At 43.5% G+C, this 27,722-nt stretch overlaps 1 protein-coding gene across 4 annotated transcripts in view; it reads right to left on the bottom strand.

Moving 5' to 3' along the window:
• Nucleotides 1–27,722, bottom strand: part of PKNOX2 (PBX/knotted 1 homeobox 2) — a 303,585-nt gene that overhangs the window by 274,830 nt on the left and 1,033 nt on the right. For 2 of the 4 annotated variants that reach the window (XM_073903918.1, XM_073903926.1), the window contains exon 2: nt 23,034–23,179. The exons of the other annotated variants lie outside the window; for them this stretch is intronic. The gene's annotated coding sequence lies outside the window, so the exon portion shown is untranslated. The remainder of the gene's footprint in view (nt 1–23,033; nt 23,180–27,722) is intronic. 4 annotated transcript variants of the gene reach the window in all.

Below are 27,722 nucleotides of genomic sequence, written 5' to 3'. Positions count from 1 at the left end.
GGGTTTGCTGGCTCCTTGGTGCTCTGGAGCTGCTTCTAGGGGATTTACAAGGGTTGATTTGATTATTGGGACTTTAATTTCTCACAGAGGCCAACGAGCGGGCTGGGAAGCCTGGCTGGGGTATAACAAGAAGATGGGAAAGTGAGAAGTTGGGTTGCTACCTGCCCCAGTGTAGGCGGGGTCAGTATTGTTTTCCCACGCCCCTGGCAGGGCCCTAAGTCAGACACACTAGGGATCTTGAGCGGGAGGCCTGTGCTGCCCCCACCTCCCCGGAGTGGGGGTGGGGGGAGTCGTGCAGCAGAAAGTGCCCACAAGAAGCTCAGAGTCCAAGAAAAAAAATCAGACACACATATGGGGCAGACATAACTAAAACATCTATAAAGAAGCATTAACAACACCAGTACAAATTGGCGTTGTATAACAATGTAAATTGGACATGAGGGGCCGTGGCAGAGGGGAGAAAACTGCTACTCACCCCTCCTATTAACACCTCTGCCTCATGCTACAATGTGCAGCCTTCCCCCCTTCCCGGCTCCCTTTCACAGACCACTGAAGAAAGGAAGGCCTAAGGAGCTAGGAGTATGATGAGCTGGGTCCTTGTCCCAGCTTCATGGGGTGCTTCTTTGTTCAAAATTTGAGTAATACGTTTAATTTCTCCAAAACTCAGTTTCCCTATCTGTGAAATTGGAATCGTGTGGGAGGGGCTCGTGCCCTGCGACAGTTGACAGTCCTGAGGTATCACTGAGGAGAGGAGGAAGGCCTCGGGGCAGAGGGAATTTCAGTGAGACCTCTACCTGTCCTCTACCTGTGCCTAAAACCTGTCAGTGTGACCTAGGTGTGGGGGGATGGGCTGGGCCCCCAAAGGCAGAAAAGGTGTGGGGGCCAGCTCTCTAACTTGGTCCTGCTCGCCTGCACAGGAAACCTGCCAGCAGAGAAGGACTGGCCAGGGCACCAGGGAAGGTTCCAGCAGCAGCAGATTCCAGGACTCTTGTGCAGACTTCTGAGGGCCTGGGTCACCTGGGCAGGGGGAGTGGGAGATGGGCAGGGAGGTGGGGCCGCAGCCTCATCTCGCCCCAAGGGAAATCCTAGAGCGGATCCCAGAGACCAAGGGACGAGGGCCCCTCTTCCTTCGCCTCCCTTCTCTGCACCTCTACACCCTTAGAGGCTGGAGCAGGAAAGGAAACTCGAGGGGACACTAGAAGGAAGGTGTTGGAAGAGCTGAAAAAGCAAAGGTTTGGGCGTCACGAGAGTAAAGCAGCAAAAGGAAGGAAGAGGGCAGATCCAGGAGGAAAGGAAGAAGCCAAGGACATGCCGCTGTTTGCTCCTTGCGAGTAGGGAAGAGTCACCAGGAGAAGGGAGGAGAAAAGAGGAGCAGACTAGAACCAGAGAAAGGAAACAGCCAGGCTTCCCTCGAGGAGGGGGTGGGGGCAGGGGACGTGGAGGCTGAGAGGAAATGGAAATGAGGGGCTTGGTCACCATGGAGAGAGAAGCTGGAAGCTTGGCAGCAGTTTGTCTATTAAGAGGAAAGGAGAGGACTCAAAGAAGCTGTGGGTGTGTCTACACACACAACCAAATTGGAAAATAACTAGCTGAATTCAGCCCAAAGCAGGGCATGGAGGGGGAAGGGGAAGAAAAAACTGGCTAAATTCTCTCCAAAAAAGACAAAACTCCCCCCCCCCCGCCCCCGTCTCCAGCCTACCTGCCCCGCTCCTCGCCCCAATAATGCACTGAATTAAAACTATTAGCAGTCAAGATTTCGTTGAACCAATTTTGGGGACTTCCCGCCCCCCACCCAGATGCAGTCCCATGATTTGTGTTGTGCAAGGGAAAGAGAAACTAAATCCCGCAGCAGAGACAGAGGAAAGGATAAACAGTCAGACACCTTGGTGTTCATAGCAGCTCCTGCAGCAGGATGAAGAAATCCAGCAAGTAGGTGCCACAAGGCCGGGAGGATGACCACACAAGCCCCCCAGAATCGTGGCAGGGACAGTATTGCCCTGAGGCCCATCGTCAGTCAGGCTTCTGCTGACCCTGGGCTTCAGAAGAGCCCGCACTGGCTCTCCTCCAGGGGCACCCTCCCTAAGGGTGCAAGGCAGGAGCCTTGCTCCCCCTTCTAGGGTCACATCCAGGTACCCAGGCCAGGCCAGGGTGGCTGTTTGGGCAAGGAAGGGAGTGCAGTGGGGGGTATGCCCCCACACAGAGGGTGTGGACAGACTTGGGGAGTGGGGACACCAGCCTCAAGGCTCCTCACAGTGCAGAACAGTGCCTGTGACAGGAATGGGGGAGGGGGTGCTGGGCCAGGGCCTCCACTTGCACCCTTGCCTTAGCCAGTGAATGTTAGCAGCTGTCCTGAGCAGAGGAGAGCCTGGCTTCCCAGCTGGAGGTCAGGACACTGAAAAAAGTAAGGAATCCAAGATTGCTATAGGATAGAAGGTCAAAGGGCAAAGGGAGCGAGAGGGACAACCAAACCCTGGACATGTGTGGCAGCGGAGAGCGGAGAAAAAGAACCACAGCATATCTCCTGTAATATCTGGTACATACTCATACTAAAAATCACCCATTGTTTATCCTAAATTCAAATTTGACTGGTGTTCCTGTGGTCCATCTGCCACGGCTCCCTGGAGACAGAGGGGTTGGAGTGGTGGCCACGAGGCATTACCACAAGGTCAAAATCTTCCTAGAGCTAAAACATGCCAGAGAACCTTAACCATTCCAGAGTCAGACTAGCACGTTCCAGTTAGGGATGGGGTTGTGAAAAGCATGGTCATTTTCAAAGGCCCTGGGCTAAGTGGAGAGAAAGACCAAATCCTCTTATCTCTACCAATGACTTTAAGGTAGAACCAGAATCAGGGTAAGATACAAGCCAGGGAATCTCTCTTCTGCACCCACTGGAATCCCAGAGGTTAGCTAAATCTAAACCTATAAGGAAGAATTTCCTCCACTGGCCACCGTCCTTCATGTTGAAAAAAAGGGACACTCTCAGCAAAAGAAGACTGAACGAACACTTTTTCCAAGTACTTTACAGTTTACACAATTCTATGCTATTTTTCTGATCTAACCTAAAAGTCTCCTAGTGCAACTGATACTTTTGATTTTCAGAAACTAACCTCTCAGATGTTACATTCCAGGAGGAAAATAAAGAAAGAAATATGTAAATCAATAATAACCCTACATTAATTTTGAACTCAGTTATGAACATAGAAGCAAAAAAAAAAAAAAAATCAGTGGTTGCCAAATGAAAAAGGACGAACTCTTTTAAAAGAGGGTTCTTCTTCTTTTTTTTAATCTAAAAAACTTTTACAGTGGTGTAATAAGCAATAGAGAATAAAATGAAATTAAAACAATAATAATAAAAAAGCATACCCAGCAGTGTCCTGTTAAATAATTGGATGAGATTCATCAGGGCAGCAACTGGTGCTGAGTGTTTTTTAATTTTCTCCCTGCTGGATATTCTCCTCTCATGGAGTCAACAAATAGATTAACTACTTGTCAGAGACAGGGCCTTCACAGAGCAAAATTGAATTCTTCAGTATTTATTTTCCTCTTCATACCTCCTCCCCAAAGAGGAATATCTGGTCAGTTTTTTAAACACCCCCCAAATCTAGAAATGATTAATTCTGTCCATGAGGATCACGTGATTATATCATGCAAAGAGTTAATTCCACCACGGTGCACACTGGATTCAATGAGGGTTTAATAAGATTTACTAATTGCCTCTCCTTATGAAGGAATCAACTTTGCAAGGGCAGACCCAATACTTTAACGAAGGCAAGTGAAGGCCAGATGGCACCATGGTGCTTTCAACAAACCAAGGTTTCACAGAGATCGGAATCCAGAACAGTGGGCCCCCAGCACTAGGTGAACTGTGTAAAAAAGAACCCATAACTAAGCAGTCGGCGCTACACGCTCTCCCCTACAGCAGCAATTGAGCCTCAGAAAAATGACATTATGGTTCAAACTGGGCTAATATTATTGACTTAAAATTTTTTTTTCATTTTAGAATTTTGTTAGCATTTAATTCATTCTTAGTTGTAAAAAAACTATAAACATAGGAAAGTCATTTTTGTTTGTACCTTTGAGGTTATATTACCATACAAATAATTCAGGTCCAAATTAGATGTCTGAGAGAATATTTTTCCTCTTTGAAATCAAATATGAGGACCAACGATAGAGTGGAAAATCTTTGGCCTAAAAAGTCAGAATGCTCTGGGGCCTGATCCTGACATAATCCACGGGGCAACTTGGGCCAGTACGACTCCGTTTGAGCTCTAAAACAGGAGTTATCTATGTAACTTTTCACTTTCTCAGGGATGCTCTGAGGATCAAATGAGCTAATGAATGTGGAATAACTGTTTTTTTTTTTTAACATTTATTTATTTATTTGACAGAGAGAGACACAGCGAGAGAGGGAACACAAGCAGGGGGGGTGGGAGAGGGAGAAGCAGGCTTCCCGCAGAGCAGGGAGCCCCATGCAGGGCTCGATCCCAGGACCCTGGGGTCATGACCTGAGCCAAAAGCAGATGCTTAACAACTGAGCCACCCAGGCTCCCCTGGAATAACTATTTAAAAAAAAAAAGTATTGCTCAAAGCATTGTGAAAAGTATTTTCCCATAGCATCCTAAGAAAGGGTAAGCAGTCTAATATGAGATGGGTAGTTCTTGGATTTGCCTGCTTAACTCCACGAGCTTAAAAGAGTTGTCATTTCCATCATGATTAACCTAAGAAGGCTCCATGGAAGAGAAGGAAGGAGAGAGAAGAGGAAGCATGCATGAGGCCTACTGGTACCTTGCCTAGCTCGTTGACACTGCAGACTGTTTGTCCATCTGTGTTCCATAATGGTGTTCACAGACCTGGCCATTCTACCCATGCCCAGCTCTGCTTTCTTTGTCCTCCTGCCTTCTGGGATCCCCTTCTGACTTCGTCTGGGAAATGAGACAGAAACGATATTACTTAGTGGTGTCTGGGGAAGAGAGTTGTCAATTTTTCCTGCGCTGGCCTTCACCCAACTTTCCAATCAGCAATATTGCAATCAAGGTTGGCCCCACCTAAGGAAAGTCTAGGCACTGTCAGATCAGATCAATCGGAAGTTCCAGGCACTGATCTCTGAAGGAGAGGAAACAGAGGTAGAGGGGGCTGGGTGCCTGTTGGCGCCAACTCAGCATGTACATTTTTGGAAGGTAGATGCAAATACATATTAGTGACATCTTAGTAGAGAATTTAGATACTAGTAGCTCCTGCACTGCAGTAGCATTTTCAGAATCAGGATTTGACGCCAAATGTAGGAGGCTGCTCCAATATTGTTTGGTGGGGTTTTTTTTTTGTTTTTTGTTTGTTTGTTTTGTTTTGTTTTGAGTTTTTTTTGGTATTTTACCCCTTAGCACATGAATTATCAACTGTTTTGCCAATAGAAAATAAAACACAATTCCTTTTTACAAGTAAAAACAAATTAAAAATTTAACATACAATAGGATACCATTTACAAAAAATTAACTATCTGAGAACTAGTTTAAAAAGGAGTATGTAAGACTTGGAGAAAATTTTTAAACCCTTTTGAAGAACATAAAAGACCTGAATAAACTCAGGAATCTATCACACTCCGGAAAGGATGACTTAACTCTATACAGTGTCGATGCTCCCTAAATTAACCTGCAAATTGAATCCCTCCCAATCAAAATCTCAATAGATTTGGCTGGCATACAGGAGTGGAAGAACATCTGTCAAACATTCTAAAATTTATAAGGAAGAATAAAAGTCCACTAATGCTAAGATGGCTTTTTTAAAAAAGCAAAAAGAACAAAACACTTAACACTAGAAACTGAGAAATATCACAGAGCCAGCATTATTAAAACAGTGTGGTACTGGCACAGGAAAAGAGAAATAGGCTGGTGGGATGGAAGAGCGGGTCCAGAAGCAGGCTTATGTGTGCACGAAAACTTACAGGTGATAAATCTGCCATCATAAATCAAAGGGTAAAAAGATGACTTATTTCATAAATGGTAAAATAAATTTGAATCTCTATCTCATTACTGAATAAGTAATAAATAAATTACTGTATATATAAATATACATATATATACAAATATATATATATAAAATAAATAAAATAAAATAATAAAATAAAATAAAATAAACTGTATATAGATTCAGTCCCTAAATGTGAAAGGTAAAATCATAAATAATAGAAGAAAATACATGATCATATAGTGTGACCTAGAGGTGGGAAAAGATTTTGTAAACAAGATTCAAAAGCAACACCATAAGGAGAAAAATGGATGGATTTTATATCAAAATTAAAGATTTCTATTCGGTGAAGTATACCATCAACTGAGTTAACACATAGATGGGTAATGCCTGGAAGAAGACATCTGTACTAACAAATGCTTAGGGAATCCCAACAAATTAGTAAGAAAAAAAGAAGAAGCAACAGAAAAATGAACAAAGTAGGTAAGTAGGTGGAAAGTCTTTTAGGTGAGACTTAATTTCACAAATAATGTGAAAAACACAAAAGAAAGATAAGATACCACTTCACATAGAGTAAATTAGCAAAAAATAGAAAGTCTGATAATACCAAGTGCTGACAAGGATGTGGAGAAACAGGAGGGCTGATAAATGTAAAAGCTGGTCCAGCTCTCTTAGAGAGCAATTTGGTGGGGCTTATCGAACTAAAGAATGCACAGAGCCTATAACCCAGCACTGGCACTGTGGGGACACACACCCTGGAAAAAATCTCACACAGAACCACAGAATGTCTATCATCTTGCTGATGGCAGAAGCAAAGCACTGATGGCAATCTGGGTATCCACCAGCAAGGGAACAGAAGGGTAGATATGGTAACTACAAATGACGAAACACCATGCAGTGGTAAGAAGGAACAAAATAGATCCACTTAAAGCAACACGGGTAGGTCTCCAAAACAGAGCTGGCATGGGGGGGGAGGGGTTGGAGGGAGGACAGATTTATAGCACAATATAATTTATGTATGTTTTTAAAAGACACCAAGCAATACTACTTATGTTTCAAGGATATCTATGCAGGTGGATAAACTTATGGAAGGTGGGTTAGAAGGATACACACTACCGTGGATATTGGGGTGCTCCACCCATACCCCTCTTCAGGGCCAATGCACCCACCCCCAACTGCTGGGAGTATTAGTGCTCAGGCTCAAGGCTGCATCCCTCAGGGGAACTGCCTTACCTAAAGCTTCCCCTTCTAGGGGAAGTGGCCAGTGGCTGGCTGATGCAAGGATATAAAAGGCTTGACCCTCCAGGGGCACCTGGGCAGCTAGGTCAGTTAAGTGTATGATTCTTGCTCTCAGCTCAGGTCTTGATCTCAGGGTTGTGAGTTCAAGCCCCGTGTTGGGCTCCATGCTGGGCACGGAGCCCACTTAAATAAATTTAAAAAATTAAATTAAAAAAAAATTTTAAAAGGCTGTCTTGCTTTGTTTGGGAAAACTCTAAAGGGTCATGCCAGGTCCAGAGCTTCCATAGTCTCAGCTGAGTCCCTGGTGGCAAGCACAGTGGGGATCAGCTTCACCTTCGGTCCCATCCTACGGTCCTCACTTCTTTCTGGGTGTGTCTCCCGAAAACACTCCTGAATGAACCTGCACGCAAGCCCCCATTTCAGAATGTGCTTCCTTCCAGAGAGCCCTATCTAAGGAATATGTGAAATAATCAAGAGTGGGAGCAGTTACTGTGGAAGAGGGAAGAGATAGGGGGATGGGGAACAGAAGGGGCAAATAAGAACTCAGTGAGTCAAGATGCGGTCTTGCAGGACTAGTGACGACAGCATACCATGTAACTCACGTGCACCCAGAGTCCACAATGCAAACAAAAAAACTGAAAACATACCACCTGTCTGTGGACAGTACACCAGCCTCCCCTTCCTTTGTTCACATTTCTCTGTAACCAAACCCCAGTGACTCTTCTGCTGGCAGGCCAGTGATGAGGAAGGAATGGACTCAGAAAAAGCAAGGGAGGTAAATGGGCAAGGACTGTTTTCTTACCCTTGCAACTAGGGGCAACCTCAAGAATCTGGAAGCCAGGAACCCCCTTGGCCCAGGTCCATCCTTGCTGCAAGGAGCTATAAGAGATACATCCCACCCAGCAAGGGAAGGAGGAAGTAAAGGAGTGTGGTGGGGGGTGGGGGGAGGGAGAGACAGACAGAGACAGAGAATGTGTTTCCATCTCAGGCATGGAAGAGCCCAAGATCTGACAGAGATATAGATTCTATCCTTTCCATTCACTCCAGCACCAGATGGAGCAAGAGATCTTTATGGAACTTGTGGGGAGGGGGTTACTTACATCTGGGGAAGCAGCTTCATCTGCATCTGAGCCAGATGCCACAACAACTCGGGCATCTTGCTCTGGCTTCTACTCCCCAGCTTGCCTGCCTCTCCCCTCCTCCAGCTCTCCTGCTTGATATTTTTCTGTAACAAAAACTTGTTCCCTTCCTTGGGCCTTGACCCAGCCCATCTCCTCTCCATACCCCTCTCCCCCATCTCCAGAGTCCTTTCACCCTTTCAGTGTCTAGATGGGTCTCTGGGTTAGCATCACACATGCAGACACTGAAGCAGATAAGGCTCCAAAGAGAGCAAAACTGATGCAATTGTGCTTGTCTTGGAAAGTATGTGCCCTGGGAAGAGGCTGTGGAATGTTCAGGAAGGCCACTCAGAGGCTGACCAGAGGCTGAAATGCCCAGAGTTCTCTCTCTTCCCAAAGAAAAATAGAGAACTATGTTTAAAGGAGCATAAGTAAATTATAATGTGAATTCACCAACCTACCCTTTTCGTAAAATATACTGAGCTCCTACTATGTAGCATGTAAGTATGTTCACAAGGCAGGGACTTGCAAAATGAGTAAGATGCAATCCTTGGTGTCTCAGAGCTCATGGTCTGGTAAAAAGGTAAGACTTGCACACCAATATTGATGATGTAGAATGTAACATGGTAAGGGCAATAAAAAGAGTTACCCCCAAATGCTCAAATTGTTCAGAGCAGAGAAAGTCACATTAGAAGGAAGAATCAAAGGTTTCCTGAGCCACGTAACTTTTGAAACAGCTTGCAACTTATGGATAGAATTTGTTACTATACTTCAAAAATTAATTTTAACTTAATATACGTGAATACAATGTAAGGCATTCAATACACTGAATAACATTTTTAAAAGATGATCAATATTCCTACTGCTTTCTAAAAAAAACTGCATGAAATAAGAAATCAAGATTCCCCTATTACCCATCTCCTTCCATCTCCCAAACTAACCCCAAAACTAACTACACTAACTATTTTAACAGTTCGGTATGAATCAGCCCTAATCTTTGGATGGAAATGATTTTAACAAAAAGAAAAGAAGGGTAGCCCAGGTAAAGACCAGGAGGCAAGAAGAGAAAAGGCAAGTTGTGCGCCCGGTGTGTGTGGCCAAAGTAGGAGATGAGAGATGACATCAAAACAGGGGGTCGGTGTCATGTCACGGAAGGTCCTCAGTGCAGGACTCTGGCATTTGGGACATTATTCAACAGGCAATGTTAGATAAGAAATGGTCGAAGGAGTTAGGGATTTTTAGCTACAGTAAGAGAAGATCTGGGGGCATAGGGCAGCAATAATTCAATTATATAAAGTGCTATCATGTGCAAGAGAGATTAGGCTTTTAATTTGAGGATCCACAGGTCAGAATTCAGGTCAATAACTTGAAGTTTCAGGAGTGGTATTTCAGTTCTATATAGATAGGAAAGGACTTTCTAACAAACAGACCTCTGCCATAATAGAACAGATGACCTGGGGAAGAGTAAGTACCTCTTCACTGGAGAAGCTCTGGCAGAGGCCCAGTGACTAATCACTGTGGACAGAAGATTTGTGCATCAAGCAGGGAGCAGAGAACTTGTAAAGTCTTTTCTAACATTAAAATTCTACAGTAATATGAGGAAGCAGTGAAGGATTTTTAACTGAGGAGCTATATAATTAGAGCCATGCTTTAAAAAGATTAATCTGGCAGAAACGTATAGATTGGGTCAAAGTAGAAACAAACTTAAAACAGATGAGCATGAGGCTGATAGAATAGCTCAATCAAAAGCAATTAGGACTCTGGTTAAACATGGTGGATTAGGCATGCTTGTTATCTGTACTCCCTCATAAAATGCAACTAAAATGACTGCATGAATAAAAAGGACATGAATCCACAAAGACAAAGACTATGGAAGAGGAGACAACAGCAGACGGGAGGTGTCAACAAAATCTGACTTGGAACTGGAAGCACCAGGTATCTGTTTAGGCCAAGGACCTGGCTGAGGCTGGAAATGAGGCTGTAGCTGCCCAACACCCCGCCCCCCCAAATCCCCAGGAGATGACAGGACATCCCTGGAGAGACTATATTGGAGGAGGTCCACATGAGGGACAATAGTCACAGCTAAATAATGAGGTACAATTCTGAAACCAGAGGAGTTAAGGGAAAGATTACACACTGAATGGTACTATCCCGTGGTTCCCTTCCCTGGCTAGGCTCCTGGAATGCCAGCAGCCAGGCTCATACTCACCTCCTCAGGCAGAAGACTAGAGAATTTGTTTCTTGGGAAACTTACCAGCTCAAGAGAGAAGACTAATCAACACTGAGATTTGGGGGCCCCCAAACAAATGGCCAGAACCCTGACTAATCACTCTGCTATAAGGCCCATTAGTCACCAAGACTAAGTACCCCCACCCCACCCCCCACACACAGAATCTCTACCTGAGCCTTAGGGCATCATTTTAAACACTAATGCCAGGCAATAATTACTGAAAATTTTAGTGAAATCTCTAACACAAAATACCGAACAATCAAAATAAAGGAATTTTAAGGAAACAGGCAATGCAGAAAGAAAAGAAAACTTCAAAAATAGAATAACTAAAACTTAAGAGAATCAAGGGATGACACTGTATTCATAAAAAAAACAAGAGGATGCCATGGAAGAGAACAGAGAGTGGGAAAGAGCTTTTTCACACTGAAATAAAATATCCCAAATAAAACACTAAACAGAAAAGCTGGAAGAGGGCTGGGAAGCTCTCACTGAAAATAGAATGAAACAGAAAACAAAATGGAAAATAGAAGGAAAGGGGGAAGTACATTTGAGGATCAATCTAGAAGGTCCCCAATCTAACTAATAGGAATTCCAGAAGGAGAGAAGACAGAGAATTGAGGCGAAGAATCACCAAAGAAATAATATTACAGTATTTCCCAGAACTGGGTGGCGCAGTTGTTACAGTTGCCTAGGCTGACAGGGTCTATGGGTGCCCAGCACTACAAATGACAAAGTGGCACCAAGGATTGTCACTGCGAAATGTCAGAAGATCAGGGATAAAAACTAAACCCTCTTCATGGAAGCATTATTCATAATAGCCAAAAAGTGTAAACAACCCAAATATCCATGTGGTATATTCATACAGCAGAATATGATTTGGCAATACAAAGGAATGAGTACTACGACATGCTACGACATGGAGGAACCTTGACAAGGTTGTGCTAAGTACAAGAAGCCGGTCACAAAAGACCACATACTGTGTGCTTCTGTTTCTATGAAATGTCCAGAAGAGGCAACTCCATAGAGACAGATGTAGATTGGAAGTGGCCTAGGGCTGGAGTGGAGGTAGTTTGAGGGGGAGTTCAGACTGGGTACAAGGTCAGTTTCTTTGGGGGATAATCAAATGTTTTAAAATTGATCATTGTGATGGTTGCACAACTCTGTAAATATACTAAAAACCACAGATTGTACACTTTAAATTAGTGAATTATATGATATATGAATTATATCTCAATAAAGCTGTATATTAAGGAGAGAGAAGGAAGGAGGGAAGGTGGGGGAGAGGGAAAGGGAGAGAGGGAGGGAGAGGGGGAGAGAGAGAGGGAGAGAGAGAAAGAAAGAATCCTTTATTTTTTTATTTTATTTTAAAGGTTTTTAGTTATTTGACAGGAGACAGCGAGAGAGAGAACACAAGCAGGGTAAGTAGGAGAGAGAGAAGCAGGCCTCCTGCCGAGCAGGGAGCCCGATGTGGGGCTCGATCCCAGGACCCTGGGATCATGGCCTGAGCCGAAGGCAGACGCGTAACAACTGCGCCACCCAGGCGCCCCAAGGAAGAATCCTTTAAACTTCCAGAGAGGAAAAAAGGTTGAAGACAAAGGAATAGGAATCAGAATGGCATTGGACTTTTTAAAAACAGGCCAAGATATAAAAGAGGTGGTAGCACAGGTCTTTAAATTTTTGAGAGGCGCCTGGCTGGCTGAGTCAGTAGAGGTGAGACTCTTGCTCTCAGGGTCTCAGGGTCTTGAGTTCAAGCCCCATGTTGGGTGTGGACCTTACTTAAAAAATAGTAAACAAATTAGGAGGAAAAGTGACTTTTAACTAACACTTCCATATCTTGACAAATTATGAATCAGAGTTGAACAAAAACATTTTCAAAAATTGAAGTAATAAAAAATGTTTCCTGTAAATCTTTTCTGTGAAGGCTTAGAGAAGAGATGAATATCATCAAAATAGGCAGTAAACTAGGAAAGAGGAAGACACGAGACAGGGAATTCAGAAGCTCACATGGGAGAGGAACGAAAGGAATTCCCAAAATGTTGACGCAAAGTGCCATGGAGCCTTAAGACTGACCTGTCCAGAATGGAGCAGGAAGAGAGATGATCTGGGTGGCAAATCTCAGGAAAAATAAAATGAAAGTGAACTACTATGGAACTGATAAAGACGCCCATGGCCAGACTGGAGGGAATTTATAGTTCTAGAAAATTTGGGGGCAGAGTTGGTGATAGACACTTATCAAAGTAGGCAAATTTTAAACACCAATATTAACTAAAAAAAATAATACATACAAGAAAAGAAATGTAATCATAGTACATGGCAGAGCTTAGGTGCAATGTTTCCACAGTCATAACACTATAAATACTGAATGCCAGTTTAACCCAAAATTATCTAGTAACTAAATTAGGAGGCTCGAGGGAGAAGTGGGTATTTTTGTGTTGGAATGTGTTAGAGAGTTAACATCTGCCAGAGGAAGAAGACAATGATGTTGGCAAAGCTGGGGAGATGGAATGAAGCATTAGCAGCATAATGCTGTTTAGAAAATACAGACTAGATACAGGAAGAGAAATTTAATTTCAGAAAGGTCATCAGCCTTGAGTTAGAGTAGTAGCTGGTGGGGATGAATTTGGAGGATGTGGAAGCTGGGCTGCGGACCCAGTAAATGTGGAGGGCAAGGGGAAGGGAAGCCTAAAGCCAACAAGAAATAAAATCATCCCATGGTTTTAAGCCTGGGTTGCCATAATGGCGGTGCTTGGGGAAAAAGCAAAGTTGGAGAAAGTTAACTGCCAAGTTAGCTGCTTGGAAGGCAGATAAAGGTGGCCTCTGCTGTGTTCTGGGCAGTGGGGTCCCTTTGGACGCACCCCCTTTGGTGTGCCTCTGTGGCTTCTGGGGGCACAGCATTCTGACTGCAGCTGTGTGGCAAACAGAAGCTGAGAGCATCTCAAATGTGTGAGATTCTGGGTGTCAGAAATCACTTAAATTAATTCTGCTGATATTCAGCTAATCAAATCAAAGCCCGGAGAAATTAATCCAAGGGAGGAAACAGTTAACCAAGGGATGGTCAACAACAGTGTTAAGGGACTTAGAGAAGTAAAGAACTGAAGACCAAGAAAAGGCTGTTGGATGGGGCAGTTAGGTGATCACCAGGAAAATCAGTGCCCCAGCGTGGAGGGGGACAGCCACAGTGCGGGGTGTGAGAAGTGATGTAGGGGCTGTGGGAGTGGATCCTACCCGACAGCGCCTCACACTTAGTAAGGGCTCCACAAATGTTAGTCGTTGTGTTTTTTTGTTTTTTTCAGAGAACATGATGATTTAAAAAAAAAAAAAAAAAAGGCTGGTGGCTTTGTGAGGACAACTAAGTCTTTAAAGATGTTTGAAGGAAAAAAAGGAGTCCTAGAGCTGGCATCTAGACAGAGGGGAAGGCCAGGCAGTGACAATGGCTAATGGAGCCGAGAAGAGCAATGGCTGATAGAAGTAAGAGCCAGAGTACCTGGACAGACATTAAAAAAGGACATGAGGGGCGCCTGGGTGGCTCAGTCATTAAGCGTCTGCCTTCGGCTCAGGTCATGATCCCAGGGTCCTGGGATCGAGTCCCACATCGGGCTCCCTGCTCAGTGGAGAGTCAACTTCTCCCTCTCCCACTCCCCTTGCTTGTGTTCCCTCTCTTGCTGTCTGACTCTGTCAAATAAATAAATAAAATATTTAAAAATAATAATAAAAAAAGGACATGAGTGCAACAATTGGTTTGAAAAAGAGGACAAGTCCACACTAAAGGAGAAGAGAAAAGGATGGGGGCGGGGTAATACCCAGATCAATTTTGAAAGGGAAGAAAGGGACATTGAAAAACCCTAGATTGAGTGATCTCTTTCTAAGGAAACCAGGAGGCATAAGCCATCAAATGAAAGTAGGTATCTGCAGTGGGAGGTGGGGGGTGGGGGGTGTTGCAAGCTGGAAGAAGCCAGAAAAGCTTTCGAACAGTGGTTCTAGGCCAGGAGTAATTTTGCCTGCGACCCTCGCTCCCATCCCCGCCCCCGGAAGACCTTTAGTAATGTCTGAAGCCATTTTTTCTTTTTCTTTTTCTTTTTTTTTTTTTTTTTTGCTGTCACAGTGCGGGAGGAGGTGCCACTGGCATCTAGTGACATTTTGTGGAGGTCAGGATGCTGCTAAACACAGGCCAGCTCCCCACAACAAAGAATGATGCTGTCCCAAATGTTAATTGTACTAAGATTGAAAAACCTTGCTTTAGAACAACAATTGAGGTGATTTCACTAGGCAGTCAACAAGAAATGGGTAGGAGGACTGCTCAGCCGTCCCAAGGCCAACCCAGGCTTAAATAACATAAATCTGAATCCAGTTGGTATGGTTTTTTGAAGTTTTCTAGTTACATTAAGCAGAGAGAGCTCATATAAGTAGAATGTCTCATTTTGAAGGGCTTTACAAACATTTGTCATGAATCCACTGCTAAAGGTATAAATATCTAACATTTATTACCTTAAACAAATCTTTGAGGTAGGTACCTTTTCTCTGGCTTTCCACTGAGGAAACAAAAACATAGAGGCATTAAGTAACTTACCCAAAGTCACACAGCCAGTACAGGTAGAGCCAGGGTTTAAAGCCAGGCAGTTTAATACAAGTATCTGTTCTTATCAGGATTCTATGCCTTTAGGGGACCTCTAAAATCAGTTCCATTTCTCATCTGACACTCTTCCAACGACCTCCCACTTCTAGAACACGGATGTCCTAGCAAAGGTGTTTCTTTTGACAGCTCTGCACCATATGTATCTCTTCCCTTTAATACGCAGGACTCAGTCTTGAGTTCAACAATCCAAATCCTAAGTGCTAAGGGCTAGGAAGGTGGTTAAAGATTTCCTTAGAGAGAAGTCAAGCATTTGAGGTATGACCTCTGAAATAACTGCTCTGAATAAGATCAGCAACCTAACCCTTTAGAAATTCTGCAGATGGCCAGTCTGTTTTGTGAACCAGCATGTTAGCCATGCCCGTCTTTCTGAGATTACAGAGTGACTGAGTGCCTCCGAGCATTGTTCATTCTATCTATCAAGGACTTTTTGACTATTAATCCCTGATCATATGCTCTGCTCAGCCTAGGTTTGGAATTATCAACCTCCTAGGGTTGCGTTCATTGGGACTTGGCAGAAGCACTGCTAAATTTCTACCACGTATGTGCATTAATTCAAGGAGAACTCACGGAAATCTAATGACTGGCCTACGATTGATGCTGTTATGAGAAATGCCCAAGAAACAGATGGGGGATTAGATACTTTCAAAAATCATTAATCCATCCTCAGAACCGGTTTGACCTTTGACCCAGCTCTGGCTCCTGACAAGAGAGCTGTAGGCTTGGGACCTCCTGCCTGTGGTAGATGGCAGGGGCGAGGCTGCTGCAATGGGAAGTGGGGGTGCAAACAGCTTACCTGAAGGATGCTGAGATGAGAAGCAGATAAGTGGGGGCCAAGGGACCAGAATACCAGGCAGAGAAAGACCGCGTCCCTGCTCTGACCCCATCATTCCTCTCTCCGGCCTCTGTCACCTCTGCCTCTAGGTCAAGGGACTCACAGAAAATTCTAGGCCTCCCATCTTCCAGCTTCCTCCTTTCTCTCCAGTTCTTCTCATGGCTCCATCATCTGGCCCATGCTCCCTGCTCCCTCATCCTAGCAGCCCTTATCAACATTCAATCCACATCCTCTGAGTCAGTGTTTTCCTTGTACACTCACTCCCAGAAAGTCTCTCAATTACATATGGACATAGGTGAAAGGCAGGTCCAGGATTGGAGAATGTTTCTATTTCTATTTTCATTACTAACTTATTTAGGGTTTTTTCCCCCTGATCGTGATTCTGGTTGTTGCTTAAGTACTTATTAGATAGAGCTTATTCTTCTAATCACTTTTTGTATTTCCCCAACAATTCACATCTGACGATTCCTGTTCACTCTGTAGCTAAGATAAAATCATCAAGATTTAAACTAGGACCTTCAGTTGACCCTCACTGAGTAACAGATACTTGGGATTTTGAGATTTGAGCATGGTGGGGGGTTACAAATCTCATTCAGGGCAAGTGGCTCCACTTAATCTGGTCTTATATCCCTTGCTATTAGAAAAGGCTTGCTTTGTCTAACTTAAATGCATCGTGCTGTTGTGCTCTCCAGAAATCCAGATTTTCATCATAGTATCCCTCTGGTAAATGTCTCTCAGCCCTTTATAAGAGTCACCAGCCCAACCTTCTTATGCTGTAGTAAGAGGATCTGGGACAGAGAATAAAATTCATCTGTTCTTCCCCGCACCCCTCCCCCGACATTAAGGAGGAGAAGGAGCTTTATCAGAGTCAGGTACCCGAGAAAAAAGGCCAAGGATAGAGCCCCAAAGCTCTGATCCCTAAACCTCTGCACCTCTGGCAACTATACACAGAGGGCTTCTCCCCTTCCCGAGCCTCCATGTTAGTCCCTTGGCCACTGCCAAGTGTCATTCCCTGCTCTTATTTCCTTTCTCTGATCTACCCCCTCCAGTAGCTCTAGCACTAAAGTTAGTGTTAGCTAGCTGGTTTACTTCATCTTCAGCATTACCAGCCCTGCTCGGGTCCCTCTCTTAACCAAGAGGCCTGCTTTCATCAGCATCTTGTGTTGGCTGATTTCTGAGAAGGATATAGTGGTGCATGTCTGAAGCTGTTCACATTTTGACTTCCTGTCAGGATAATCAAAACTGCTTTCTACCAGGAGCTAAAGAAAGATGATCCAGTCAGGGCTCCTCTGGGGCAGAAGACAGAGTCCCCATGGTGCCCCTATACTCTTTAAATTATTTGGACTTTGAAGTGATCTGTTTAGACCTTTAGGCCAACTGAGTGCTGAGAGATAGAATGTCTGCTGTTCTTTGTTTCTTCTAGGAGCTCCATAAGGAAAAGAAAAATAGAGGAGTCTATGAGACCCACCATCCCAGTGACCTGGCTGGAGAAGAGGTGTCACCTGCCATGTCAGCCTCTCACCTAGCTGTCACGGGGGTTCTTGGAACACTTCCGATCCAAAGAAGGACCTAGAGCAAGGAATGGATATGGTAGGTGCCCAGCCAGTATTTGTTGAATAAATAAAGTTTAAATATCTTACAGCATCTCTTCACTATTGAGATTACCCTCACTCTGAAGTACGTAGAGGCTAAAAGAGACAGAAAAGAAATTAAAATGCGTTTGGCACCAAGACAGAGTAAAGCTGTGTCTAAACATGAAATGGAAATCGCATCCTCTCTTAGCGCCCCAGATTCTCCAAGTGCAACGACTCGGGGGCTGATACTGGTACACAGAAGAAAATGAAAACTTATTTCCTAGACCCCCCAGCCCAGTGAGAGTGTTCTATCTCCATGATCCAAAGAACATCTAGGCCTATTTCTGACCAAAAGAGAGAGATAAAAATTCCTTCTCGGGAAACCCAAATTTTTGCAGAGCTGAAGAACTTGCTATATCACAGCTTCAGCTAAACAACACGAGCTTGATTATCAAATATTAGAACTGGAAGAAACAAGCATTGATGCAAGTAAAAGAATATTCTGCTGCTGATTTAAAGACAAGTGAATCGCTAAATATTTTTATTAGCAGCAAATTTGCTGCTTGCTGGAACTAATTTCACGCCCTGTAGATATGGTGCTTAAGTTGGAAATGGCGTTAAATTGCTCTCTCCTTGAGGCGGGTAAGGCTTCTGGTGGCAACCACCACTAGATGGCACAGACAAGGTAGCTCCTCTAAGATAGGCAGCTTTGGAGCCAATCATAGGGAAGTCCAGAGGAAGTTCCGCCCTACATTTCCCCTCCTTCCAAAGAAAGATTTGTGTCTCAAATACCCAAACCTTTTAAAAAAAGGAGTTGACTAGAAAGGACCATTCCTCCCAAGGTTCTTGAATGTCCCAGTTCAGTCTTTTCTCTAAACTCATACACCTCTAGTTCATATATCCAATTAGTCAACCAATTGTAATTTATATAGTTTCTTATGAGTTAGTCCGGTCTCTTCAATGGCACCATATAGCTTCTAGAAAGGAAAGATTACATTTTATCATCAGAATGGAAACCACAGTGAGCAAACAGGTACAACTTGCAGGTCAGGGAGCTAGAATAGAAGAACTGAGATAAAGATGGTAGCGCAAAGGATGAGACCCAGGTTAGACCAAGATGGACCAGAACACACAGAGGTCACTGGAGCCCCCAGGGAAATGAAAGCAGGTGAGCAATCCAAAATGAAGACAAGGCCAGCTCTGAGGGTCAGGGAATGGCTGGGACTCAGAAGCCACAACCAGAGGACACATTAAATAGTAAAGGTCAGAGCAGGCTGTGGGTGAACAAATAGACCAAGAGAATGCAGAACACAAATGCCTAGGGAGAAAAAAAGGCAAGAGGCCAAAGTTCAAAGCAGCAGTCAGGAAATGTGTAGAAGCTAAAGAAGTAAGAGCAAAACATATACAAAAGATTGAGGTACTTATTTTTTATTTATTTATTTTTATTTATTTATTTATTTATTTATTTATTTATTTATTTGATTGAGGTGCTTATTAAACAGATGCTTATGGTCAGTTACTACCAGGACCGACACAGGTTCACTAAGTTTTGCCCAAATGAACTCATTTCCCTCTACAGTAGACTTATGAAGTTGATAAATCAGATCATGCCACTGATGTCTCTTGCTTAAAGACCTCTGAGCTGGCTACAGAATGAAGCCCGAACTCTTTAACATGGCGGTTGAGGCCCTTCACACTCCCCCACCTTGTTTCCCATCACTCCTATCCTTGAACCCGGCACTCCACCCACATTAGGATATTTGCTCTTCTTGAACCATGAAGGAATGAAGACATGCATTCTTCCATGGTTGGCTTATCCCGTTTCTTCACTCGGAATATCTCCCATCTCCATACTCCACTTGTCTCACAAAAATCCCGCATATCTTTCAAGGCCCAGTTAATCTCACTTCTTTGGTGAAGACTTCCTTTCTCCTTTTTCCCCCATGAAGAAGTAATCTTCCCTTGCTCCAGGTCCTCTGTAAACTTTGCTTATACTGCTAATGTGGATTATGATATAATATATACAAAACCTATTATATTTTACATTGAAAAACAAATATACCTCTAATACAAATTAGAGGTAATGCATATTTAATTATACACACATTAATTTGGAGGTAGTGTATATATGGTTATCACCTCTGCTAAATTGTGAGCTCTTTTAGGACAAGAATGATGTCTTGATCATTTTTGTGTCCTCAGCACCTAACACAGAACCTAGCGGATAGGGGGTCAACAATAAACATTTATTGATTTGAATGGGAGTCAATGCCAAACACATATATCTTCAAAGTTGTCATTATGAATAATGCTGTAAAATGGGTCATTAGGCAAAACTGAAGCTGTCTGAACACATACACAGACAAGAAGGAGGTTTCCAATGCTGCCAAGCTTTATGTTAGACAACATTTTTAATAATGATCCAAATTAACATACAAAGAATGTTTATCAAATGTGCAAGGAGACCCACTAATATCATAGGGAAAAGAGTCAAGACTTTAAAAATAAACCTAATAGGCTGGAATCTAGTAGTCTGGAAAACTAACAAGATAAAATTGAAGTAAATGTAAAGTTCTTTATTTAAATTTCAAAAATAAATTGCACATACCGAGTAGGGTGGAGATTTCACTTGGCAGTAATAAATGTGCAGAAGAGTTAGAAGCTTCAGTTAATCATAAGCTTTGAAAGCAGACAGTGAGATGTGACCAGTGACAATCTAAGGACACGAGTCTCTGATGGTTGTGGAGTGTCCTGCTCAAAAGAAGCAGGAATAACATCACTCTGCTCCAAGCTTATGTGACGTATTATGAGGAATTCTAGCACCAGATTCTAAAAGATGCTTAATAAGCCTCAGTTCAAGTCCGGACTAAAAACAAACAAACCACAGTTCATCCAGATCGCTGTGACCAGATGGTAAAGGAGTCTAGATATGGTAAAGTAAATCAAGAACAAGGGAACTCTGTGTGTGCTTTACTTGGAAAGCTAAAAACTAAGGGAAGGCTTCATTGGTATCTTCAAATATTTTAAAAGTGCCTCTTATATGTTGCTACAAATGGCAAAGCTAGACACAGTGAGTACAAATTATGAGGAGACGGAGTTTGGCTCAGTGTAAGAAAGACCTTTGTAAGATTTACAGCCGCCCAACAATCAAGTGGGTAGCTTTGGGAGGTTGAGAGCTCTCTAACCCTGAACAGATTCCAGCAGAGGCCAGATAACTAGGTAGGTATCTGTAAGAGACTTACAGAAGAGATTGTTTATATATATAAAATATAAATCTTCCCTTGTGAAATCTCTCAGTGGCTCATCAGAATCTGCGGGATAATGTCTAAATTCCTCATCATGTTGGGGCGCCTGGATGGCTCAGTCGGTTAAGCATCTGCCTTTGGCTCAGGTCATGATCTCAGGGTCCTGGGATCTAGCCCTGCATTGGGCTCCCTGCCCAGTGGGGAGTTTGCTTGTCCCTCTCCCTCTGCCCCTCCCCCAGCTCGCTCTGTCTCTCTCTCAAATAAATAAAAATCTTTAAATTCCTCATCATGGGGTGCCTGGGTGGCTCAGTTGGTTCAGCGACTGCCTTCGGCTCAGGTCATGATCCTGGAGTCCCGGGATCGAGTCCCGCATCGGGCTCCCTGCTCGGCAGGGAGTCTGCTTCTCCCTCTGACCATCTTCCCTCTCATGCTCTCCGTTTCTCATTCTCTCTCTCTCAAATAAATAAATAAAATCTTTAAAAAAAAAAATTCCTCATCATGTCATGCAAGCCCTTCATGACACAGATCCCAATGACCTCCCTCTCTTCCTCTTCTGCCCTTACCCACCTCCCATGCCTTCGGACCCAGAACAATCCATATCACAGACACTCCGAACTCCTCACCTGTCCCCTATTTGTTATTCTCTCTCATACCACTAAATATTTGCATGTGCTGGTCCTTAGGCCTAGAACCCTTTCCCTCTTATCCTCTGTGGCTGATTTCCAGTCACCCATAAAGACCCTGTTCCAGAGTCAACCTTCCCTGACACCCCTATTTCCTGCCCTGTACTCAGGAAGCACCCCCAGATTGCCCTCTGATGTGGCCTTTATTGCAGAGTGTTTTTTTCTTGTTTGTCTCAAACAGTAGAATGTGAAAAATTTGAAGAAGAAAAAAAATAAAAGACTATGTCTCTGTACCTCCTATTTCTAGAACACTGCCTGATGGATGGCAGATGGTCAGTTTTTGAAGGCCTTTATACCCTAGGTCAAAACACAACCAAGGGGTCAGGCAGAATCTAGAATTTACTAAATGGGCAATCATCTCCAGAAATGAGGGTTCGGAGAAATGACCAATTCAGAGAATGGCCATCCTTCTCAACCATGGACCACCTAAATAATTACACACTGTGCTTTCTTTTTCTTTGAGGAATCTGGCTTCACTGTCTTCATTCCTCAAGCCTTTGTTCTTTGTCACTCCCTTCATTTCTTCTCCTCGTCCCCCACTTACATGCTCCCTGACTCTCCTATCTCAACCAGGGAAATATGTTGGCAAAGCAACCAAAGAACCAATTCTATTTATCATCATTTCTTTATTAGATTAACTTAAATCACATCTATTGCCTTCAGGGCCTCTGAGTTCGTATAACAAACTCATGTTAATATTTTCTATCGAGGATAGTTTGGCAAGTGCCCCAAAGGTTAGCAAAACACAGTTCAGGGGCAGAAAATCCCAGAACCGAAATCCTCAAAGCTTCTTTTCCTCCTTGTGGACAGGGCTCCTTGCCATTAAAAAATGTGGAGTATTTATGAGACTACCCTCTCAGGCTGGAATATTTATGAGACAACCCTCTCAAGCTCAAGCCATACCTAGGTATTTGTGTGCTCCTGAGAGAGTTATATTCCTAAACCTGTTTTACCTCTTAGATCTTCTTCCTAAGTATGAGGTCTTTCAATCCCAGAACACAGCACCAACCTATAAAAAGCCTTTCAATCTGAGTAGCTGGGAGCTCAAATAAGATTTGTGTCCATATTTTAAAATCCCTCCATTCCAGCCATCTCCTCTCACTCAGAGCCCAAGAACGGTGGTTTCTACACTACCTACAAGCTCAGCTTGACCCTCTTCGGAAATGCCCTGATGGAACAGACTGAGTGCTTACTGGTGTGACCTCAGCCGAACGGGAGCATTTTTCAGCTGCTTCTCCGGCACAGTGAACTTCACATCTTGTAAGGAAGCATGGGGCTCAGGCCTGTCATGGGCTGTAACAATGCCTCAAGACATCTGCTAATCCAGAAACCCCATGGTTCTTCTAATACTCTCACACTTTCCCGAAAGCATGGCGAGTTTCCTTCTCCCACCCACCAAATGTTCCTGTATAGGCTCCAGCTGAGTTTTGCCATATATATCCTCCCTGCAGCTGCCTGGTGTGTGTCTCTCAGGCTGCCGGCCTCTCCTTCACAAGAATTGGGGAAATCAGAACTCACGGAATCCTTCTCTTGCTGGTCGGTTGCTTTATGTCAGCTCTGCCAGAAAAGGACGCCTAGACAGTGAACCCAGAGGCTAGGGCCAGTGGCAACAGTGGTAACAACAGATCCTCCTGCTGTTTGAGGCTTTATATCCTCCTCCCGGTCTGTAGGAGAACAAAGGGACATTAAACTCCACCTTATCATCACCCTTGGCGCTCTCCAGGAGAGGATGCCATTTTACAAAGAACAAAGAAATCCCACCCCCACTGGAGATGAGGAGACATGAAATGAGCCTTTGCACCCCACATTCTGGGGAGGAATCACCAAAAGCTAGTTAAGGCCTTGGTCTTATGGGAATCGGGCCCCATTCTGACCATAGGTTGTACGAACTGGTATTTGGCATACTCATTCTGTGGTTGATCTTGGCAAGTTAAATCCAGTCACTCCTCTGCTCAAAAAGCTTCCAAATGGCTTCCCATGTCACTCAGAGGAAAGCTCAAGGCTTACCAGGCCCCCTGTGCACCACCCCCAGCTCCAGCCACACTGGCCTCCTTTGCTCTTCTTGGACAATGCCTGCAGACTAGGCCCTTGGCTCTTCACTCTCTCACTTCCTTTAGGCCACTGCTAAGATGTCACCTCAGGAGAGAGGTCTTTCTTCATGACCCTGTGTCAAATAACACCCCTCAATCTACATGCCCCTCATTATTCTCTGTTCCTTTATCCTGCTTTTCTTCTTCATAGCACTTGAAACCCACAGATGTTTCACATATTTATTTGTTGATTATCTGGCTTCTCCCACTAGAATGTAAATTCCATGAGAGCAGGGACTTTTTTTGTTCATTCTTTACCCCCACAGTCTGGAACAGGGCAAGGCACCCAGTGATACTCAGTATAAATAATTGTCAAATGAATGAGCCCATGAATGAATGGCCCTACCCTTAGGCATCCATACTAATGATATATGATCACTTGCCTTGAGCCAATGAGTAGACAGTGCCTGACCAGGCAATGGAGGCTCTTGCCCCCTGGCCCAGCTCCTCTCCTATTTTCCAGAACTCTGGCTGTTCAAATGATTACTAGCATAATCCGAATTCAACTGCTTCTCTGCCAACCAGCAGAGGAATAGACCTTAGAACTTCTTCCAGCATGAAAAACCTTCCCAGCTCTCATATAAGCCAAATGGACTCAATCTTTCGGCGGCTGAGTAGACTAAAACATGTAATTTGGTTCTTCCTTGTGGGAGCGAAGCAGTCCTTTTGGAAAATAGACAAAATACCTGGCTCTCAGTTGTTGAGCCAACAGGTTGAATTTTCTCTGAAGGACATTCTGACTTGTTAAGAATGGACAAATACTTCAGAAATTAAAAGCCTGTTACTTGTCTCATCTGTTTCGGAGGCCCACCAAAGAGGGAACTCACCCCCTTCCCCAAACCAGGGGAAGCAGAGGCTTTCGTAAGACACAATGCTGCGATAATGCTGAAGGAAGCTGTGCAGGTTTGCTTTCTATCCTATTGTCTTATCCTGTCAGCTCCTTCATCTCCCAGAATCCAGGCTCAATAATTTACAGCGGAAAGACGTTTAATAAATAAACGGCCAGATTGGAGCTGTCAGCTCTGCACAATGGGGCTGTTTGCATCTTTCGCTCGGCTTCAGCACCCGCTGAAGAAGAGCACCCGCTCTCCCGGCTTGCTTCAGCTAAAACAATCCCATTTGCTATTTTCATAAAATTAGTTCCTCTGCAGTTTCTATTAATCAGAACATGCTTCGGAGAGAATTATACTGGGATTTCATCACCATCGGAGTTCAACCGTTACGTGAATCTGATGAATTTTTATCACCTCTATGACTGGCAGAGAAGGTAAAAAACTTGGGTGGGCTGAGGTAAGTGGGCAGAGAGTTCTCCCCTCATATCAGCTGAGGTCTCAGAGACCTGAGAACCCAGATCAGTCTCCCCTGCCACACATCTGAGCAGTTTTCTCCCACAGACACATCTCTTTTTTATATACCTATAATTCTGAATCTTCTTGGGGTCATGGACTCTTAAAAATCTGAAGAAAGCTATGGACACTCTCCCCAGAAAAGCCTACACATGCACACACCCACTAAGCCTTACCATTCAAGGGGGTCTGTGGACACTCTCCCTCCCTTCTCCGCACATATGGCCCATCCATGGACTCCAGAGTAATAACTGTGCGTCCTATGGCTTCCTAATCATCCTCATCTCCCTGAAGAAACTTAGACTGGAATAGAGACTCAGTCACCTCTGAATTCCTTTGTTGAAGGAGGAAAAGAGATTTAAAAAAAAAAAAAACGTAAAAGGAGAAAGTTTTCATCATGGTCATATACCTTTGAGAAATGAGAAAAAAATGAAAAACAGAAGACAACTCATATGGGCTGAAATAATGCAAGTCCAAGGATCTATCAACTGATTATTGTGCACTGTATTTGTCTGGATGAGATAGGGGATTAGAATTAGGAAAGATCTGATGAATTCTCCTTGCCTCCAGACTATACAACACCTATCCTATCCTAAGTAAGATAAGCTCTATATGAGAAAAGACACAGCATGGATGCAGGAAACCTTGGGCCAGAGGAACCAGGATTCTAATACCAGCTCTGTCCACAGACTATGTGGTTTTAGGCAAGAAATAATTTATCGCTATCAATGTTAGTTTTTGTTTTGTTTTTTATTGACATGATTTCCAAAGTCTGTTTTGGTTCCAACATTCCATGGGACCTGATTTATTAGAGACCTCTTTAAAAAAAAAAGATTTTATTTATTTATTTGAGAGAGACAGATCATGAGCAGGGGCAGAGGGAGCGGGGGAAGCAGACTCTCCACTGAGCAGGGAGCCTGATATGGGGCTCCATCCCAGGACCCTGGGATCATGACCTGAGCCGAAGGCAGATGCTTAGCTGACTGAGCCATCCAGGTGCCCATCATTAGAGACTTCTAAGATAGTAAGGTTCAAAACTTTTTCTTAATGGCCCAGCAGTAAATATTTCAGGCTTAGGGGCCATATAGTCTCTGTATTAACTACTCAGCTCTGATGTTGTAAAGTGAAAGCAGCCATAGACAAACTGCTTGCACACCTGTGTTCCAGCAAAACTTTACTTATACTGAGACTTGAGTTTCCTATAGTTTTCACAGTTTTCTTTTGTTTTTTCCCTAACCATTTAAAAATGTAAAATTCATTCTTAGCTTGCCGGTCATACAAAAAATAGATGGCAGGCCAGATGAGGCCCCCAGACTGTAATTTGCTGACCCCTGGTCTACAGCATCAGGTAAATATTATGACCTGGAACATCATGGTGGTAATTCTGGATGATCTTAGAAAGCCAGTAACTTGGGTTCAACAAGTGACAATTGTACTGGGAGAAATTTTTGTTTACCCAGTTTCCCAATTAGCAGAATAGAACAATGGTAGCTTTTGAGTCTCAGTTAATAACCAACAATCACTTAGGTGTCGGGTACATTTTCAGACCTACAGAAATGCTCAAATAATCACACAAGAGAAAATTTATATAAAAGAATTTAGGACTCCCTGGCAGAGAAAGTTCTGACTATAAAATAAACATGAAAATTTTATGCCTTCTCCTGAAATCACTCCTTACTCCTTGCCATAGTCTTTTTGCTTCCCTACCTCTATCAGACAGCATAACAAATGATTTTACACATTAAAGAAAGAGGCAACTGGGCACTGGTTTGTACTGTTATTGCTTGAACTTTTTGGTTTGTTTAGGAGAAAAGAAAATTGTAATTAAACAAATGATATGCATACATATATGGCGCCTAAGTACATTCTACAAGTACAATATTAGCTGTGTACGTATACAGCTGAGATTTGGAGCAACGTGGAGAGGCACTGTATAACACTTGACAGAGGAGACAATTTTTAAAAGGAGAAAGATTGGATAGTCAAGTAATCAATCTTCTCTAGAGTGAACTTTGATTAAGAGATGGCAAAAGATGGAGTGCTATGGTGACAGCACTTCTCTCAATTTCAATGAGAGGGTAGAATATCATTATTTAATCAGAAAACTAATACCTCGTCCCAGTTAAGGGATGAGATAGAGGTGGGGCTAGCGGGGAGGGTCCCTTGATGTGAGAGGAAACCTAAAATGTTACATCCATTCAGGAAGATGTAAGAGGTCTGAAGTGCCTTCTCAGTTATGCCTTATTCTTAATTTATAATTTAACTAAAGTCAGCTTGATCATTTGAAGTGTAAGAAGGTTAACTTTTCCAATCTCAAACTTTGGAATACTTTCTCCCCCAAACATTAAGAACTCCTGACCACTTGGTCTAAACAGTGTTATTTTCCATTATTTGTCTCCACTCTGGCTTAGACCAGTCTCCACATTATTCCCCAGATACTCAGTGCTCATTCTTGTCTCAATCTCTTAGTTCAAACTATTTTCTTTCCCCGGATTCCCTTCCATCTCTGTTCCACCTTTTCCATTCCTACCCATATTCCAGGGCCCAGCATTCATGCTAGCTATACCACGAAGACCCCCAATTAACTCCAGCCAAAACACTATTTCCCCAAAGAATATGAGTGAAGAAGTGCTCTTAAACCTACAAAATGCTCTGCAAATATGAAGTATTATTATTATTATGGGGGCAAATTAAGTTTGGCTCATGTTATATCTTGCCTTAAAGTGTCTCCTAATGTTTCATATGCTGTTGGCAGTAACAAACCACAGCTT

This window comes from Callorhinus ursinus, unplaced genomic scaffold, assembly GCF_003265705.2.
Source record: "Callorhinus ursinus isolate GAN/ISIS: 27379988/994484 unplaced genomic scaffold, GSC_fseal_2.0 scaffold19, whole genome shotgun sequence".
Classification (NCBI taxonomy): Eukaryota; Metazoa; Chordata; class Mammalia; order Carnivora; family Otariidae; genus Callorhinus; species Callorhinus ursinus.
This window is presented reverse-complemented; position numbering and strand designations above follow the sequence as displayed.